The 18664-nt window shown below is 44.5% G+C and overlaps 1 pseudogene; it reads right to left on the reverse strand.

Moving 5' to 3' along the window:
* Window positions 1-12416: 12416 nt before the first annotated feature.
* On the reverse strand, window positions 12417-13102 carry LOC141148071 (STE20-related kinase adapter protein alpha pseudogene; annotated as a pseudogene).
* Window positions 13103-18664: the final 5562 nt, after the last annotated feature.

Genomic DNA, 18664 nt, shown 5'->3' on the forward strand with positions numbered 1-18664 from the left:
TGGCTTACGCGTTGGACCTTCCTCCTAGTATGCGCATCTCAAATGTGTTTCATGTCTCCTTATTGAAACCGTTGGTCTGCAACTGCTTTACCACCTCTGTGCCACGTCCTCACCCTATACAGGTTGAGAACCATAAGGAGTATGAGGTACAATCCATTGTTGACTCCCGTAGGTTCCGTGGGCGCATAAAATACCTAAGGCATTAGAAGGGGTACGGTCCGGAGGAACGCTCCTTGGTCTCATCTTCGGACGTACATGCTCCTGCCCTCCTCCGTGATTTCCATAGACGTTTTCCCCACAAACCCAGTGGTCCTCCGGGGGGAGGGGTCATTGAGGAGGGGAGTACTGTCAGGGCTGGCTCAGCCCTTCCTTCTCTAAGCTGGCCGCTCAGCTGTCGGCTAATTGCCAGCTCTCATCTCTCTCCACAGTTAACCAGCTGTTGTGGATCTGCTCGTCAGTCCCGCCTACTTAAAGGTTTCCAGCTCACTTCATTCCTGCCTTCGCCTTGGTCACATCACAAGAAACTATCTCCTGCGTTCCTGTTTAAAGCCTGGCTTTGCTGACATCCCTTCTGGCTCCTTATCCTGCTTGCTGTTCCTTTACTTGGATCCCTGACTTCTGGCCTGGCTGATTACCCAATCTGGTTACTGAACTCTGGCTTGGCTGACTACCCGATCCAGTTACTGGACTCTGGCTATGCTTTGACTACGCTTTCTCTATTTACCTTTTTATTTTTATTAATAAACAAGTGTGATTTTACTGTACTTCTGTCTCGGTCTGGTTCATGGTTTCTGACAGTTACATCTTCATCTCTCAGAAATCACTAGACTTGGTATACAAACTTTTAGGCAGGAGTTTTTCAAGTATGGGGACAAAAATAGCAAATTGCTGGCGCTGATAGCCCAACAAGATAGATCTCTCACAGTTGTGTCTGAGATTCTCACGGCGGAGGGTAATATAGTGGTCTCACAGGAGGACATTTTGACTGAATTTACCAGCTATTACACTAAGCTATATTCCTCCTCACTCCCACCTAACTTTGACCCTAAGGTTATGACTGATGTCCTAGTAATTCTAGCTTTGGGTTGGCTCTCTGACCCAGAAAGCAATCTTCTGGTAATTGACTTTACCCCGGAAGAAATTACCCTTGCCATGCAGTCCTTCCCAGCTGGGAAGGCCCCGGGCCGGATGGTCTGCCAATAGAATTTTACAGGTCCCGTATAGAATTGCTCGCCCCTTGGCTGGCTGAATTATATAAGTCTTGTCTATCATCTGGCTCCCTGCCTCCTTCTATGAGGGAAGCCCATGTTTTTCTCATCTACAAACCTCACAAAGTCCCAAAATGATGTGCCTTCTACAGACCCATTACACTTCTCAATTGCGACTTAAAAATTCTTACAAAATTATTGGCTACCAGACTGAACACCATTATTAAATCCCTGATTGACCCAGATCAAACCGGCTTTATGCCTGGCAGATCCATGGATATTACCATACGCAGGCTATTCTCCAATATTCATGCCCCTCACACGAATCAAGGTACCAGAATGATAGCCACCCTAGACATGGAAAATGCGTTCTATTCTGTGGAATGGTTGTATCTATGGGAGGTGAGGTGGAGGATGGGACTTCCATTAAAATGTATTGACTGGATATGAACGCTCTGCACGGGTTCCCTGGCAAGCATTTGGTTAGGTGGCTTGGTGTCTGCCAGCTTCCAACTGCAGAGGGGTACTAGGCAGGGCTGCCCTCTCTCCCTGGCACTCTTCGCCCTGGCTATGGAGACCATTGTTGATGCTCTTAGGGTTTCTCCCGAGATTTGCGGCCTTAGGGTGAAGTGGCTGGAGGAGAGAGTGGCTTTGTATGCAGATGATCTGCTATTGTTTCTAAATGATGCTGGTGCCTCTCTGCAGGGAGCCCTGAAAATTATGGATGACTTCTCGTCCCTTAGGGGATTATGGGTGAAATGGCATAAATCATTACTGTTCCCCATGGATGAGGGGGCTAGGTCCTCCTCGTCCACCACCCTCCCCTTGCAGTGGGTTACCAGCTTCACATACTTGGGGATTGTAATCTCTAGACATAACAAAGACTTTGTTAGGGACAATCTAACCCTGTCATGGCTGCATCACTGATTCCGTTTATGACCGTCCCGCCAGCATCGCTCTTGACGTGTATACCAATTTATGTATTTATAGAATTATGAGAGTGAGGTGAGTACGGTTCATTTACAGTCAGCCATGGACCGGTATCCCCCCACCCTCTAGTCACCTCGTGTGTTATTCATATACATATTATGTTCTTCTACTTTAACTTGGATGCATTATCCATTGCAGATACTGCAATTTTGCTTTTCTTGTCTCATTTGCCTGGAAACCACATCCCCCTCTACAGGAAGTTTTGACAATTTAGGAGCTGGTCTGGAGTCCGGGCGCCTGGGGCATGCATTTGTTCCCATCCCTTTCCCCCTCCCTCCTCCCCCAACTGTGCTTTCGTGGGATCCATCAAGGTATGGACGGTGGTTGGGTTGTGTGTTTATTTATTTTTCTTCTTTTTCTTTTCTTTCTCTTCTTCTTTCTTTTTTCATGCCATGTATTTATAATACCAAAATTGTATGTATTACGAAATCTGTTTGTTTTCATTCATTTTTGTTGTCCTTTAATCATAATATAATTTTGTTTCTCTTTTTATACACCTAAGGCTCCATATAAATTTATTGGTTTTAACACGCTGTGTTTGAATATCTTCGTCCTATTCCTGATGAAGCCGATTTGGCAAAACATGACGATATTTTAGGACGTAGTATTTTTTGTACATGCGGCTCCAGTTCCTATGATTTGGTCAGGGTTAAGTTAGGTGTGCACACCCAGGACCATGACTGAAACTGCAGCTGCATTTTTTATGCTATTCAATGTATTTGTTTGTATTTAAATTAACAGTCTACATTTTTATTACTACTTCATTGTTGACTTTTGCAGTACCTTTAAAGTCCCACTCACACCAGATTCTTCCTCTACCATGCTCTCAGAGATGTTGGTACGTTTTTCTTATATTGTGTATTCTTTGCTTACTGCTAAGCTCTTCCCATACATACTCATATTATCCCGGGTGGACAATACACCCATGAACCATTTTTCTATATGGTCAGAGCTCAGCAGTTAAAAATAAAAATAAAAATATATACTGTTTTTGCTAAATAAAATTGAGTTCTGAGGCTTTTCAACCCCGGATATTGTTGTTTGGCATTATAATATGCTTTATTATTGACTTTAATCGCGATTCACAGTTTTTTGTTTTTCTTGTTCTTGCTTTCTTTTCCCTTCGGGGGTTGCAACCAGTGACTCCGCAGCGATCTCGACAGGGTGTCGTTAGAGTGTATATATTGGTGATTCCCTCTTTCCACTTTCTTTTTCATCTGGAGCCACCTTTGGTGAGTACTTGAGGGAATGACTGATTACTGTGGTCAAGCTTGGGAGGGATTTGTGTCGGAGGTGCAACAGGTCCACTCCAAGGGTGATATTACAGAGGCTGAGGTGGATAGCTATTTTTTAGGCTTACAGCGCCTAGTCGAAAAGAAAACAAGACTTTTCTGGCATAAGGAGTTTTTCGCAAAATATGTGACAAATCACATTGTACCTTGGTGTCTACACATCCAAATCCTTCCAAATATAAAAAAAGTAAAACCAAATATCAAAAAGGCTTGGGAGTCTAATCTACAGGCATGTTCACTAGAAATGATGAAGATCTTGAGTGACCAATATAAATTAGATATCATTGAAATTGACAAGGACATACTGCAATGACAAAATGACCGCAGCAGTTTGGTCTCACACACGTCCTTTCAGACAAAAGACAAAACACTGAAGGAACACCTCACTAAGTATGCCACCAGCTTGATCAAAACCAAAGAAAATAAATATACAAGAGATAAAAAAGCTTATGATCAGGATCAGGCGTACAAATGGAATCAACAGGGAAATCTTTCCCGACGTAGGGGCTACTCTGGTCGTGCCCCTCCTACGGGAAACCTGGACTTGACTGAATCAGACAGTTCATCCATTTCATCTGTTTCCTTTGTCCCCATTGCTACCCAATTTCATGACTCCAATGGAGCTTCAAGAAAGAGGAAAAAAGATAGTGAAATGGGGTCACAGGATCGCAATAGACTGACACCAACACATAACAAAGATCGCAAAGGTCACAAAACCGTACCATACCGAGTACTTCGGTCACAAATAATGTTCTCAATCACTCACTTATGACATTGACCACACCCCCAGCGCACATTAGCACTACTTCAACGCTTGCGGGACCTCTGTCCCAACAGACGTTGGAACAATGATCATTCACTTCGGGCTCTTCGGCCGATTCTCGGATAGCACCGATATTTAACACTAACACTGGAGATTCAAGACGTCCTTCACTTGCTGCACCTGCACCTACTCCCATGAAACCTACTAGCCAGCCTTTAAAATAGTCTGTCCCGGTTCCACTTCCTGTGAGAACTGGGAGAAATTTGATATTCTCAATTTGTCATCTTACTCCTTATCGAAGGAGGAAGTTGATTTGTTGCAACTTGGTCTGACATTTTGCCCTGATGAGGAGGCAGACAAATTTGAGTTAATCAAGGATCTGCATCTATTCGCCAGACGCCTCATGCTTAAAGTTCTATATGACAAAGAACCAAACAGCATCCAGGATCTGGGTTCTAGTAACCCAAATATGGATGGTGTAACTTTTGAAGATCTTAGGGCCCTGCAGGATCTAATGGACCTGTGGGACGAGAGTAATTCGGAGGATGATTACTGGATGTCCAATACTTCATCTTCTAATACTACTTAATCTAAAGACCGACAGTTGACCCCTCCTTCTCTTCTACTTGGCCTCCCGTCTGATGTTATCTTGGGTGCACCTAGGGTATACAAACCAAAGTCAAGATCTTTCCCTGTACTGCAGGGCAATACAAATATCTGGGCCTTTGTGATCCAGGTTACCAAAGCAATTGAAGCTACCAACTGGCAGACGGGACCTCCGTCCAATCTGCCAAAGAGGCTTAAAAAGGCACTGCTCCATTTGAAATCTAATAAAAATATCATAATCAAACCGTCAGATAAAGGCGGTAGCCTTGTCATTATGGACATAGAGCAATATGAAAATATGTGCTTTAACATAATACGTAACACTAATTGGTACAGACCGATCCCAAGGGCGCATGTTGACTACTATGCCAGGCAGTACAGGGACATCTTGACCAAGGCATATCATAGAGGCATCATAGACACCAATACCTTTAAATTCCTTGATATTTCCAACTGTACCACTCGAACCTTCTATGCATTGCCCAAGGTACACAAAAGTCTAGTAGACCCCCCTGGCCGTCCCATTATCTCGGGCTGTGGCTCATTAACTGAAAAGGCTAGCCAACTGGTTGACGAATACTTATATCCACACGTGAAGGGACTGTTCTCCTATGTTAAAGATGCCATTGAATTATTGAAAACTTTGGATGGGGTACATCTGTCCAAGGGAGTCTGGCTGGTCACGATTGGCATAGAGGCCCTGTACAACTCAATCCCCCATACTAGAGGGGTTGGGGTTGTGCGGGAGTTTCTGTGCGAATGTAACCTAATTAATGGAAATACAATGAGTTTGTCATTGAGCTGTTGGAATTTATCATGTCGCACAATGCTTTCATCTTCAAGGGTTCCCACTACCTCCAGGTGCAGGGAGTTGCCATGGGGGCCAAATGTGCCCCCTCCTACGCAAACCTGTACCTGGGGGGGTGGGAATGCGACCTCTTCTCTGACGAGTCGAGATCGATGGATATTGGTCAGATTATTTCATGGCATAGATACATCGATGATGTATTCATGATATGGGCAGGATCAAAGGAAAACCTTCAAAGTTTTTTGGAGAGTTTACAAGTGAATACTTACAACCTTAAATTCACATATACATTTGATCAATCAAAAATAACTTTCCTGGATGTGGAGATATTCACAGATGATATGGGGATGATCTGTTCTACCTTGTTTAGGAAACCCTCGGCGGGTAATAGTTTATTACATGCTGGCAGCTCACATCCTGAAAAGTTGATTGGAAGCATACCATACAGTCAATTCTTAAGACTCAGACGCAATTGTACACATGATGTGGACTTCCAAAGGGAAGCCGATTCACTACGTGATTGTCTCCTAACTAGAGGCTACAGTAATACATGCCTAAGAAAAGCGTTCAACCGTGTTAAAAATCTGAACAGACATAATTTACTGTATAAACCCAGGCAAGATAAATCTTCCACATCCACGCGGATTATTACTAAATATAATCGACAACATGCTAAGCTACGCAGTATTTACAATAAGTATTGGTATCTGCTGGCTGCTGACCAGAAGGTCTGTAAGTTCATTGGATCCCACCCGGAAATTACTTATAGGAGGTCCCGCTCACTTGGGGACACTCTAGTCGCCAGCCACCACAACAGCATTAATTCAATTAAAAACAAGTCGCCTGGCACATATCCATGTGGCAGATGCAACTTCTGTCGATTTATCATTTCAGGGAGAAGTGTTGAGCTCCCTAATGGTAGCACCTGGACCCCCAAACACAGAACTAACTGCCAGTTTGTTGGCTCTGTGTATTTGATGAAATGTAGCTGTGGAGCGTTCTATGTGGGCAAAACAAAGAATCCGAGACCATGTCTCCCTGATATCTAAGCACAAAATGGAGACACCCATAAGTCGGCATGTGGGACTGCACCACAGCTACAACCACAAATGCATTGGCTTTTTTAGTCTTGAACATCTACCTCCACATGAACGGGGGGGGACATTGACAACAAACTTCTCCAGTTGGAGACTGGGTGGATCTATACCTTACAGGCCACCTGATCTCCAGGTTTGAATGAGGGGATCAGCTACAAGCCCTTTCTGTGAGTAATTTTCCTTCCCCCCATAGGAGTCGTGATGGCTGTCTGCTGGTGGCTGGTCCTCCCTTTCAACCCCAAGCCTTATGGACCACGGTTTTTCTGGTCTACTCTCTCTGGTTCTCTCCATGTCATCACTCAGGGTTGGTGGACCCCTGGGTGTATGCCTTTCTATCGGCCCAACTGTCATTTGTGTGTTGGTTTCACTGGTTGCCCAGTAGTTGGGCATCAAATTAAATTGAAGTCAATTGACATATCCGATATTCATGCATACCTGTATTGACATATTATCCTAATAAAGTAATTCACGGAGCAGCAATGTATACATGCATGGTAATTTTGGTTTTGTTTTTGCTTTCATTTGCTTTCCTTTTTTTTTTTTTCTCCTTCCCCCTTTCCTTTTTTCGGGTACATTGAATGCCCTGTCCGGGTCTGTCCTGCTCCTGTCATTTGACTCCCGTACGGACCCCCAAGGGTGTGCCTTGGGTTCAGTGGCACACCTTCTGGTGATTTGCTGTCCTCGAGCCATGCTCGCCCAGAGGGGCGGTATACTCTGTGGCAGTGCTGTACCGCACTGTCTGCAGGGTGTGTATTTCTCGGCCCTGCATTGACGGGCACCGGATATGACATCAACTCCGGAAGCCGGATGTTAGTCCGCAGTGGCCGCCCCTCCCACTTGCGTCCATGGTGCGTCCATGCGACATGACGTAACACGCCGGTTTTGGCGCCACGGAGGGGAATATTTAAACTTGACACTGTACAGATACATTTAGTTACAGCCTGAGAGCTTCCGATGTGGTACGGCAGGGACTTCATAGGGTAACTTTCTCAACTTTGGGCTAGAACCCTTGATCATTTCATTTTTGCGGTCTGTGAGAATAGTTTGTGATCTACATATACTTGTTATGTTGCAGAGTTTGCTGGTAACCTCCTTTATACTTGTGACACTGGGATTGGTCGTTTTTCTGCCATTTTCCATGTAATTTTCCATCTCATGAGTTTATCAGAGGAAGGATTGATTAAGGCATCAGTTACTTTAAGGTGAGGTAACTCTTCCCCTTGTGAATTCTGGGAACAATAAGATATGGGAGCTGGATACCCTGTGTTTGAAATATTACCTGACGGTTGCCTACACATGTTTTACTGGTTGTACAGATCATATGAAAGTTTTCACATGGCGTGAACCCACTGATTCCGTTTATGACTGTCCCACCAGCATCGCTCTTGGACGTGTATACCAATTTATGTATTCATAGAATTATGAGAGTGAGGTGAGTATAGTTCATTTACAGTCAGCCATGGACCGGTATCCCCCCGCCCTCTAGTCACCTCGTGTGTTATTAATATACATATTATGTTCTTCTACTTTAACTTGGATGCATTATCCATTGCAGATACTGCAATTTTTGCTTTTCTTGTCTCATTTGCCTGGAAACCACATCTCCCTCTACGGGAAGTTTTGACAATTTAGGAGCTGGTCTGGAGTCCGGGCGCCTGGGGCATGCATTTGTTCCCGTCCCTTTCCCCCTCCCTCCTCCCCCGACTGTGCTTTCGTGGGATCCATCAAGGTATGGACGGTGGTTGGGTTGTGTGTTTATTTTTTTTTTTTTCTTTCTTTTCTTTCTCTTCTTCTTTCTTTTTTCATACCATGTATTTTTAATACCAAAATTGTATGTATTACGAAATCTGTTTGTTTTCATTCATTTTTGTTGTCCTTTAATCATAATATAATTTTGTTTCTCTTTTTATACACCTAAGGCTCCATATAAATTTATTGGTTTTAACACGCTGTGTTTGAATATCTTCGTCCTATTCCTGATGAAGCCGATTTGGCGAAACATGTCGATATTTTAGGACGTAGTATTTTTTGTACATGCGGCTCCAGTTCCTGTCATTTGGTCAGGGTTCAGTTAGGTGTGCACACCCAGGACCATGACTGAATCTGCAGCTGCTATTCAATGTATTTGTTTGTATTTAAATAAATGATCTACATTTTTATTACTACTTCATTGTTGATTTTTTTTAAAGTCCCACTCACACCGAATTCTTCCTCTACCACTGTCATGGCTGCAGTAAAAACCAAATTAAGCACGGAGCAACCTCCCATTATCTCTTGTTGGATGCATTAACCTCCTCAAAATGAAGGTTCTTCCCAAATTCATGTACATTTTGAGGAATTCCCCCCAGTGGCTCCCGCGAGCCTTCTTTAACTCCATTAAAAGACTTTTTTTTTTTTTTCTGTGGGGGTCTAAGCCACCTAGGTACAAATACACCATCTTAATTAGATCGACAGATAGAGGGGGCCTAGCTATGCCTGATTGCTATAAATATTTCCTGGCATGAAAACTGGTGACGGCTCATTGGTGGTTGCAGCCTGACCTCACAAATTTGGCTGTAGTGTTGGAAACAGCAATAGTTAAATCGCTATAGGCCCTATGGGTCCTGTTATTCAAAGGCAATAAGTCCCCTCACCCCTACAACCCCTCTATGCATACAACTATTCAGGCTGGGAAAGTGAGTGAAGCCATTCAGGCACTCCCCTCTACCACCCTCTCTCGGCATACCCCCTTGTGGCTTAATCCCACCCTCCCACATTTTTTCACTGTCCTGGGCTAAATTTAAAATTCTTGAAATGAACCACATTGTTAATAACTCTGACTTGTCCCCTTTTCCAGCTCTTCAGTCCAAATTTAATCTACACACTCATTTTTACTTTAAATACCTTCAGGCTTCTCATGCCTTCAGATGGCAGTTTTTGGGCCAGCTGTTCTCTCTTTCATGCTTGGAGCTGGAATCCATTCTCCGAGTGCAAAACTTAAAGAAGCCTGCCTCTTAGATACATGGGTACCAGATGGTGGCAGCCAGCCCTGAACTGGCTTATCTTTGCCAGAAATGGATATCTTTGTCAGTATAAGATATTACATAGAGTGTAATACACACCACACAGGCTCCACAAAATGTCTAACACACATTCCCCAGCGTGTTGGCGATGTCCGCATTAGTCTGGGGAATTCTTTCACATCCTTTGGACCTGCCCAGCAAAAGTACAGTATTGGCAGGGGGTTCTAGTAGTGATAAGCAGGGTCACGCAGCTAACTGTACCACATAAGGCGAGATACTGTTTGTTGGGGTTGGTAAAACAATTGATGACCACAATGGTAAGAAGAACACTTATTCATCTACTACTGTTTTACGCTCGTAAAGCCATTACGATGATCTGGAAGAAACCCGCTCCTACCATTGCTTTCTGGAAAGGCCTAGTAAATGCTAGTTTACCATTTTATAAAGCTACATACACCAACAGGGGGTTGGTGTATGTAGCAAGTTTCAAAAGGTCTGGTCATGCTGACTTGACAACACTTTCACAGCAAATTGGAAGCAGATCCTGTACCCTGAATTAAGCCTTAATGTATTGATGTGTTGTATATCATATACTCACCATTACTATCTAAGCCTTGATATAACTGAGCAGACCCCGCTCTCCTTATTGGGGTAGTAGTTTAGAAGTTTGTTAGTTTTGTTTTCTTTTGTTTTTCAAATTGCACTTTCTAAATGTGACCAAATGGTCTTGCCCCTGCGAGGGCTAATACTGAATGTTATTACATTAAAAAAACATTAAAAAAGATTAAAAAAAAAAGATGGTAAAGTGGTTAGCAGAGTTCCCTTTTAATAGATGAAAAATATTAAAAAGTAGGAAAAGATTACTTTAGTAGATTGGGGAAGGGGACTATTGTTAGATGTATATCTGTATGTCCCTTTAAATGGAGAAGTTGAGCTTGAGCGACTAATTCCTTCCTTGGATGGCTGCAACTTGATTTAGGGTAGGTGCAGATTTCTGCCTAGCAGGGAGTGATAGGGATGCAACTGCAGCAAAAGATGGGCTCTGGCACATGTGCTAATTGCAGAGGCCTGTATGTACAATGTCCTTAAACGTGAAGTAACTTGAAACAGCAAACACACTGGCAAGGGTAGTTTAAATGGGTTAGAAACCCTCTCACCCGGTCCTTATGCAAAGCAGACTGAAGGGGGCTGGGAGCCCCCCCCCTGTCCTTTGCAGAAGTGGTTGCAATGATGATGATGACTGTCTGATCTGACCGCAAACAGATCTCCACCAGTCTGCCTCCTCAAGATACTTGGCTTTTTGATGACACTCGTGGTGTCCTGGCTCAACCCGATCCAGCTTGGACCCATGTGGCTCAACACAGCTCTCCTCCACACATCCCTCCAGCAGCCAAGTCTCTCTCACACTCCTCCTTCCTGTTTCCGGGCTTTTCCTTTTATCTAATAATAAGTGGGGAAAATATCCACGCTCACAGAAATCAAAATTATGTTCCAATTAAACCATGAAAGAAACGGTAGCAGCCAGCACAAATATTGTTGATTGTAATATTGATAGTGTATAAAAGTTCATATGCAGCGCTGAACATATAGATGAATGGATGCCAAGACAGGTGGTGAATAGAAGAGACAAGAACCTTGCACCCACCTCAGTGTGTATGACAGCACATCACACCACAGTGCTTACATCCAATCTCCATACCAAAAAGCCGATCAGACAAGCATAATAACATGACTCATGGAACGTCTCCAGATTCCAGCAGAAGACTCCACCACAAGAACAAGCAACGTGACTGCTCTCCTTAACTCAGGGGTCCAATGGCAGCTTTCCAGCAACAAATCTGAAAGGTCACATTCCACTTTTTTTTTTTTCCAATGACAATGTTCATTTTATTGCACTGCCCTACAATTCCAATTGTGTTACAGTTTGGTGGGCCCTCCCGAAAAAACACTCATTGTAAACAGCCAAGAGAAGCCTGTCTATAAAAATGGTAGCCTCCCATCCCAAACAAGAATAAGCCCTTTCATGGTAGGCTAGCCTGTCCACTGCATGAGCAAGTTGGGATAGGTTGTTAAGGACCCTGGTGCCTGATGACCATCTAAAACTGCTTACCCCATTAATGGGTGTTCCAAGATCGCATTCAGTGAGGGCTATAGGATTATATGGGAGGTGTGCCACAGGTCTACCGATGTCTTTAGGATTCCCTATGAGTGAAGCAGGACCCCCTTCTCTGTTTACAGTAATTATAAAGCTTTATTGAGCGCACCTCTCTTGGCCAGTTTGTAAAAATAGCTGCTGATTTATTTTTTCTACAACACTGACTAGACAGGTGCAGGTGACACCCATAAACAAGCAGGGTTGGGTGAACCCTGATAACCAAATGAACGGATTTTCTGTGACAGTACAGTGCTAAGCAGGTTAACTATGTCTAGATACAAGACCGATTCCAGCATAGCGTGTCTTTTTCCAGAGGACCAAATAACACAAACAGTGAGATGAGGCTATGGCCGGCACCAGAGGGAGTGTCCCTGTGTGGACTCCTAATATTTATGATGGTAGATTTCCCCATGCATCTCTATTAAGCGAGACCCCCTACGGTCTGCGCAGTGTAAACATGTAACAGGATTCCAATACCTCCCCTCTTCCCCAATTCCTCCCTTTTCTCCTTAAAAGTCCCAGTCATCCACATCCAACTGCTCCATGTTAGATACCAGTCCCTGTAGTCCAGGAGGCTCTGAACATCTAGCTCCCTCGAAGTTGGTGATGGGGGACACTGGACGGAGGAGCTCGGGGAGGGCTTCAGATGCCCTGCGCCTAATCTGTTTGAAGAAGGAATGATTGAGCAGAGTGCCAGCATTTGGCCGTAACTCGGGGTTCCTCTGAAGACACTGCTCCACCAAGTTGTGAAAGTGTGGGGAGAAGGTGCGGTTGTAGGGGTGCATGCTAGGTTCCCCGTTGGATGGGCGACAGGAGGTGCCTTCTCCAATGCCAGAGTCCGCTCCGGAGCGAGAGGTCTTCATGGTGAGTTCAGAGGCAGGAATGGTTGCGGTGTCCAGTAGACAGGCCACTGTGCCGTTCAGCTTCTCGAGAAGCATCTGTGTAGCTGGCATGTCTTTGAATGGCACGTGTCCATTAGCAAGCTCACAAGCTGTAATCCCCACACTGTAGATGGCAGATTTGGCATCATACCCCTCAAGGTTCTGCTGTAAGAGCTCTGGACTCAGCCAGGGAAGAACCCGGGAGCTGTGCTTGGGGAAGTCATGGACCACTTTCACTCGCTGTCCGTGGTTTATCATGCTAAGAATACTGCGCAGGCCAGAGAGGTACACTTTCCCGTCCTCATCTCTGGTCACACTCCACTTTGACTCGATCACCAATCACAAGGTATGTATCCACAAGATGAAGATGAAAAGGCACATAGTGAAGTATGTTAAGATAATGTAAAAAGTTTTATTAAGAATGTACTTGCAGACACAGGTAAAAACGAGTATTAGTGTAAAATATTGAAAAGACTGCGGCTCATAGCGTGATTGTGTATCAGAAGAACCACTTGATGCATTTCGACCAATAGGCCGTGGTATTTTATCTGCTTCCCTCCCCTGGCAATTGCATCCTGAGATGTGTAGTTTACTCTCAGCTAAACTGTAGGGAAAATTTCTGCTTCCAGTATACAAGTCCCCTCTGCCACTCCTATATTGGGACTTATGATGAATAGAGTTACTAAACACTGCCATCTTGCGGACAAAATAAAGATCTGCGTCACAGTAACAATGCACAGTGTTACAGTCAGATGCCTAGAATCCTGCTGCATGCTGTGGTTCCATTGAGCCCTATGTCGCTACTGTGGTGAAGTAACAGCTGGCAGGTGAAACTACAGCCTACACTGGAGGATCAGACATCCAAAACACTCATAAATGTGTCAGAAGATGATTCTTAGACAGCTAAAATTCTTTAAACAAGTGAAAATAATAATAGGACAGGTCAAACATGTAAAAAGACCTTTTCTTTTGCATGTTGTTTATTTTATCAGAAGACAGTCACTTGAAATGAGGATTAAACCCTTTGTTTTTTTTTATTGGTGATGGGATGGTCTGTAAATACCTTCAGTTTTAAGAAGGCTCTGCTATGTTTCTAAAAGAAAATAGCAAATAAGATTAAAGTCCAACTCTGGGCTCCAGACTTTGTCCCCCTAGGCAGTATCTTTTGCTCTATTCCTCTTCCTAAAGTGTTCAGGCCTGTCACATGATGGCACATGATCCTCTTCCTCTTTGCTCTCTTCTAAGGGCTTAATCAAGAAAAGAAGGACCTGGAGTAATGAAGTCAGTGCCATGTCTGCACCTTTACAGGGAATGTAGGGAGCTGTAGAATAAGCTCTCTCAGGAGGTGGGCTCATGATGTCCTGCACTCACAGTATGTCCTCAGTCTTCTGGGTGGAATGACACTGGTCAACATCAACCCAGAATACTGTGGGAATCTTGTGGGAAAAATAAATGACTGCAATGGAAGGCTCTAAACTAAGAGAACCGCAGGCCAAGCTGCTTTTTTTAACACCTGCTGGGGGACATTATAGCTACAATCACACTGGAGTTCATGTGTGACCAGGGACAGCCACTGGCAAGAATTAGCAGCAGTTGTAAGCACTGTTGCACATGCTGTGTGCAGTGAAAAGCTGCAGGTGTCAGTGGCGGCTGTCAGATTTTTACTCTTTCATCTGACCAGCCAGGAATCTGCCAGTGGCATTTTTGTGGAGGAGTTTTGGCCATACACAAACTAACTGCTCGTAATTCGTCGATTTGCATGCAGTTATAGCATGGAATGTTGCTGTGTCCAGAGGTGGCGTTAAGCCGTCTCTGAACACAACAAACTCCTGTGTGAATGTAACTTAAAAAAAAAAACAAAACACAAAGTTGGGCTTATAGTGGAAATAAAGTGACACACTAAATGTAAACTTTGGACTCCAGGAAGTTTTTTTTTCATAATGTGCACTTACCTAGCAATGTGGTCCCTTCCAGAGCTATGATGTCAGCATTCCCATCCATCGTCAGTGCTTATACACTATATTGCCAAAAGTATTGGGACACCTGCCTTTACACACACATGAACTTTAATGGCATCCCAATCTTAGTCCGTAGGGTTCAATATTGAGTTGGCCTAACCTTTGAAGCTATAACAGCTTCAACTCTTCTGGGAAGGCTGTCCACAAGGTTTAGAAGGGTGTCTATGGGAATGTTTGACCATTCTTCCAGAAGCGCATTTGTGAGGTCAGGCACTGATGTTGGAGAGAAGGCCTGGCTCGCAGTCTGCGCTCTAATTCGTCCCAAAGGTGTTCTATTGGGTGGAGGTCAGGACTCTGTGCAGGCTAGTCAAGTTCCTCCACCCCAGGCCCACTTATCCATGCCTTTATGGAACTTGCTTTTAGCACTGGTGTCATTTTGCAAGGGGAAGAGCCAACCCCAAACTGTTCCCACAAAGTTTGGAGCATGAAATTGTCCAAAATGTCTTGGTATGCTGATGCCTTAAGTATTCCCTTCACTGGAACTAAGGGGCCAAGCCCAACCCCTGAAAGACAACTCCACACCATAATCCCGCGTCCACCAAATGATTTGGACCAGTGCACAAAGCATGTCCATAAAGACATGGATGAGTGAGTTTGGGGTGGAGGAACTTGACTGGCCTGCACAGAGTCCTGACCTCAACCTGATAGAACACCTTTGGCATAAATTAGAATGGAGACTGCGAGCCAGGCCTTCTCATCCACATCAGTGCCTGACCTCACAAATGCGCTTACTGGAAGAATGGTCAGACATTCCCATAGACACACTCCTAAACCTTGTGGACAGCCTTCCCAGAAGAGTTGAAGCTGGTAACACTGCAAAGTGTGGGTAATATAGTGTATCTTTTCCCAGCCTTCTTCTGGGTTCAGTCTTCTGCCCCTTGATTGTCAAGGCCCAAATGATATAATTTTCACACATGCACATGCGTCCCAATACTGAATCATGCTGAGACTGTACACTGTGCTAGACATGTGTGGTTCAGTGTGCACTAATAATAGACAGTGCTGACTGGCAGGGAGAAATGTCTATGAGAGAAGGGACATTGCAGTCTTTTCTATCATAGAAAAGCCTACATGTATGCAGAAAAGGCTTTACTTCTACGTTAACTTTACTGTAGATACCAGGGTTTTGTGCAGTGTTTGAGAGCCAAGGGTCTGAACCCAATGAACTGAAACTGACAGACTGGGTGTGCCAGTTAATACACTGGTGACTGCAATGGGTGTGTGTCAGAAACCATGAATCAGACTGAGACAGAAGTACAGTTAAATCACACTTGTTTAATAATAATAATAAAAAGCTTAACAGAGTAAACGTAGTCAAAACATAGCCAGAGTTTAGGAACCGGAACGGATAGTCAGACAAGCCAAAACGTCAGGGAGCCAGAGATGGGCTTAGTAGAACAGCAACCAGGATCTGGAGCCAGAAGGAATGTCAGCCAAGCAAGTCTTTAACAGGAGCCCAGGAGAGCGTCTCTAGAGATGTGACCAAGGCGAAGGCTGCACTGCTTAAGTAGGCAGGACTGACGAGCAGGATATCATCAACAGGTGAGTCACTGTGGAGAGAAAGGAGCTGGCAATTAGCCGACAGCTGAGCAGCCAGCTTTGAGAAGGAAGGGCTGAGCATAGCCCTGACAGTACCCCCTCCTCAATGACCCCTCCCCCTCGGAGGACCACCAGGCTTGAGGGGAAAACTGTTCAGAGGATTAGCAGCCCGGGACAGGAGCTTCTGAGGGTTGATCTACTAGCGGTGATCATGCTGGATGGATTCTGTCTTCCGAAGATATCGAAGCCTGCTCCAGTTTCCCTGTTGACCATTCCTGGATACCTCGAGCTGTCTCTATCCATGCTTGATTGATCTGGTGTCGCTGACAACCAGATCCATTTGTTCCGGTAAGAGTGCCCATTCATTTCCTTTATATGATACCTGCTGTCAACACTACTCTTGATGTCCCTGACTGCTCATATGAAGATGTCCTTAATTGAATGGACTCTTGGTCCTAATAACCATTTCCTTTGGGGATATTTGCTGCCAACGCTTTTATTTTTGTCTATGACTGTTTTTATGTAGATGCTTATCATCTGATGGACTCTTTGCCATTATCACTATCACGTTGTATTTGTGATTCAGCTATCACTCCTTTATTGATTCACCTGTGATTCATCACTCTTATAGGACTTGTTTGTTTGTAGTCCATTTTCTATATATGTACATTCACACGTCTTTTTTTTTTTTTTTTGTGTTCACATAGCTGTTTCACACAGCTTTATTAGTGCTACATTTTTACCCACCTCATGTTTACAAATTTTAGTCACATTTCTATGTAGCTGCTTCAGCTTTTTTATTTTTTCAAAATAGCGCAATTTTATTTTTCCATTACATTGAGGGAAAAACGTCTATGGAAATCATGGAGGAGGACAGGGGCACATTTGTGGATGAGACCCAAGAGCGTTCCTCTGGACTGTACCCTTTCCAATGCACCAGGTACTGTATGCGCCCACAGAACCTATGGGAGTCAACAATGGACTGTACTTCATACTCCTCATGGTTCTCAACCTGTACAGGATGAGGACGAGGAACTGAGGTGGTAAAGCGGTTGTAGACCAAAGGTCTTAATAAGGAGACATGAAATACAATACGCATATTAGAAAGAAGGTCTAATGCGTAAGCCACTGTGTTAATCCTGCGAAGAATATGGAAAGACCCATTAAACCGAGGTGCAAACTTCAGAGATGGAACATGAAGTCGGAGGTTGCGAGATGACAGCCAGACCCTGTCCCCAACCTGGTAGGAAGGAGCAGGCAGGCATCTGCGGTCAGCATGGAGTCTGTACCTATTATTAGCATGTCTGTCGAAAAGCCTCCTGGACTTGTGCCCAAGTGAAACGAAGACCGCGGAGATGCTCCTCTAACGCAGGAATACTCTGTGGAACAGACGAGTCAGGCAACATGGAAGGTTGGAAACCATAGTTCGCCATAAATGGGGACAATCGGGAAGCAAAATTCAAGGGACTATTGTGAGCAAACTCCGCCCACGGTAAGAGGTCTGACCAGTTGTTATGATGGTCAGAAATATAGCAATGTAGGAATTGCTCCAAGGACTGATTGGCTTATTCTGTGGCCCCATTAGACTGCGGGTGATACGCAGAGGAAAAAGCAAGCTGAATTCCCAACTGTGCACAAAAGGATCGCCAGAACTGGGGCACAAACTGACTACCCCTGTCCGAGACAATCACCTTGGGTAGCCCATGTAAGCGAAAGATCTTCCGCGCAAAAATAGAAGCCAGTTCCTTAGAAGTGGGCAACTTCTTAAATGGAATACCATGGAACATTTTTGAGAAGCGGTCAACCACCATAAGGATAACTGTGTTGCCCTGGGAGTTGAGTATCTCCACAATGAAATCCATAGACAGGTGGGTCCAGGGCCTCTCTCCATTTGGTATGGCATGAAGGAGGCCCATTGGAAGGTGTCATGGAATCTTACTCTGAGCACACATGGAACAGGCAGCTACGGAGGCAGTTACATCAGCACGTAGCCTAGGCCATCAGAATTGTTTGGAAATGGCCCAAAAGAGTTGATTCTTCCCAGGGTGGCCAGCAGCCTTGGGAGAATGGTAAGTCTGGAGCACAGCAGTACGGAGACTCTCTGGGACAGCAGTCACAAGGTTTCTCAGGAGGAGCATGGACCTGAGTGGCAAGAATTTTGGCACCCAAAGAAGAAGTGAGCCTGGTGCGAACCGTAGCCAGAATACGATCAGGAGGAATCACAGGAACGTTCTTAGTACCGGGTAAGAATGAGACAATGTAATTGAAACTAGACAAGAAAAGAGCCTATCGAGCCCTTCTGGGA

This window comes from Aquarana catesbeiana, linkage group LG01 (assembly GCF_042186555.1).
Source record: "Aquarana catesbeiana isolate 2022-GZ linkage group LG01, ASM4218655v1, whole genome shotgun sequence".
NCBI lineage: Eukaryota > Metazoa > Chordata > Amphibia > Anura > Ranidae > Aquarana > Aquarana catesbeiana.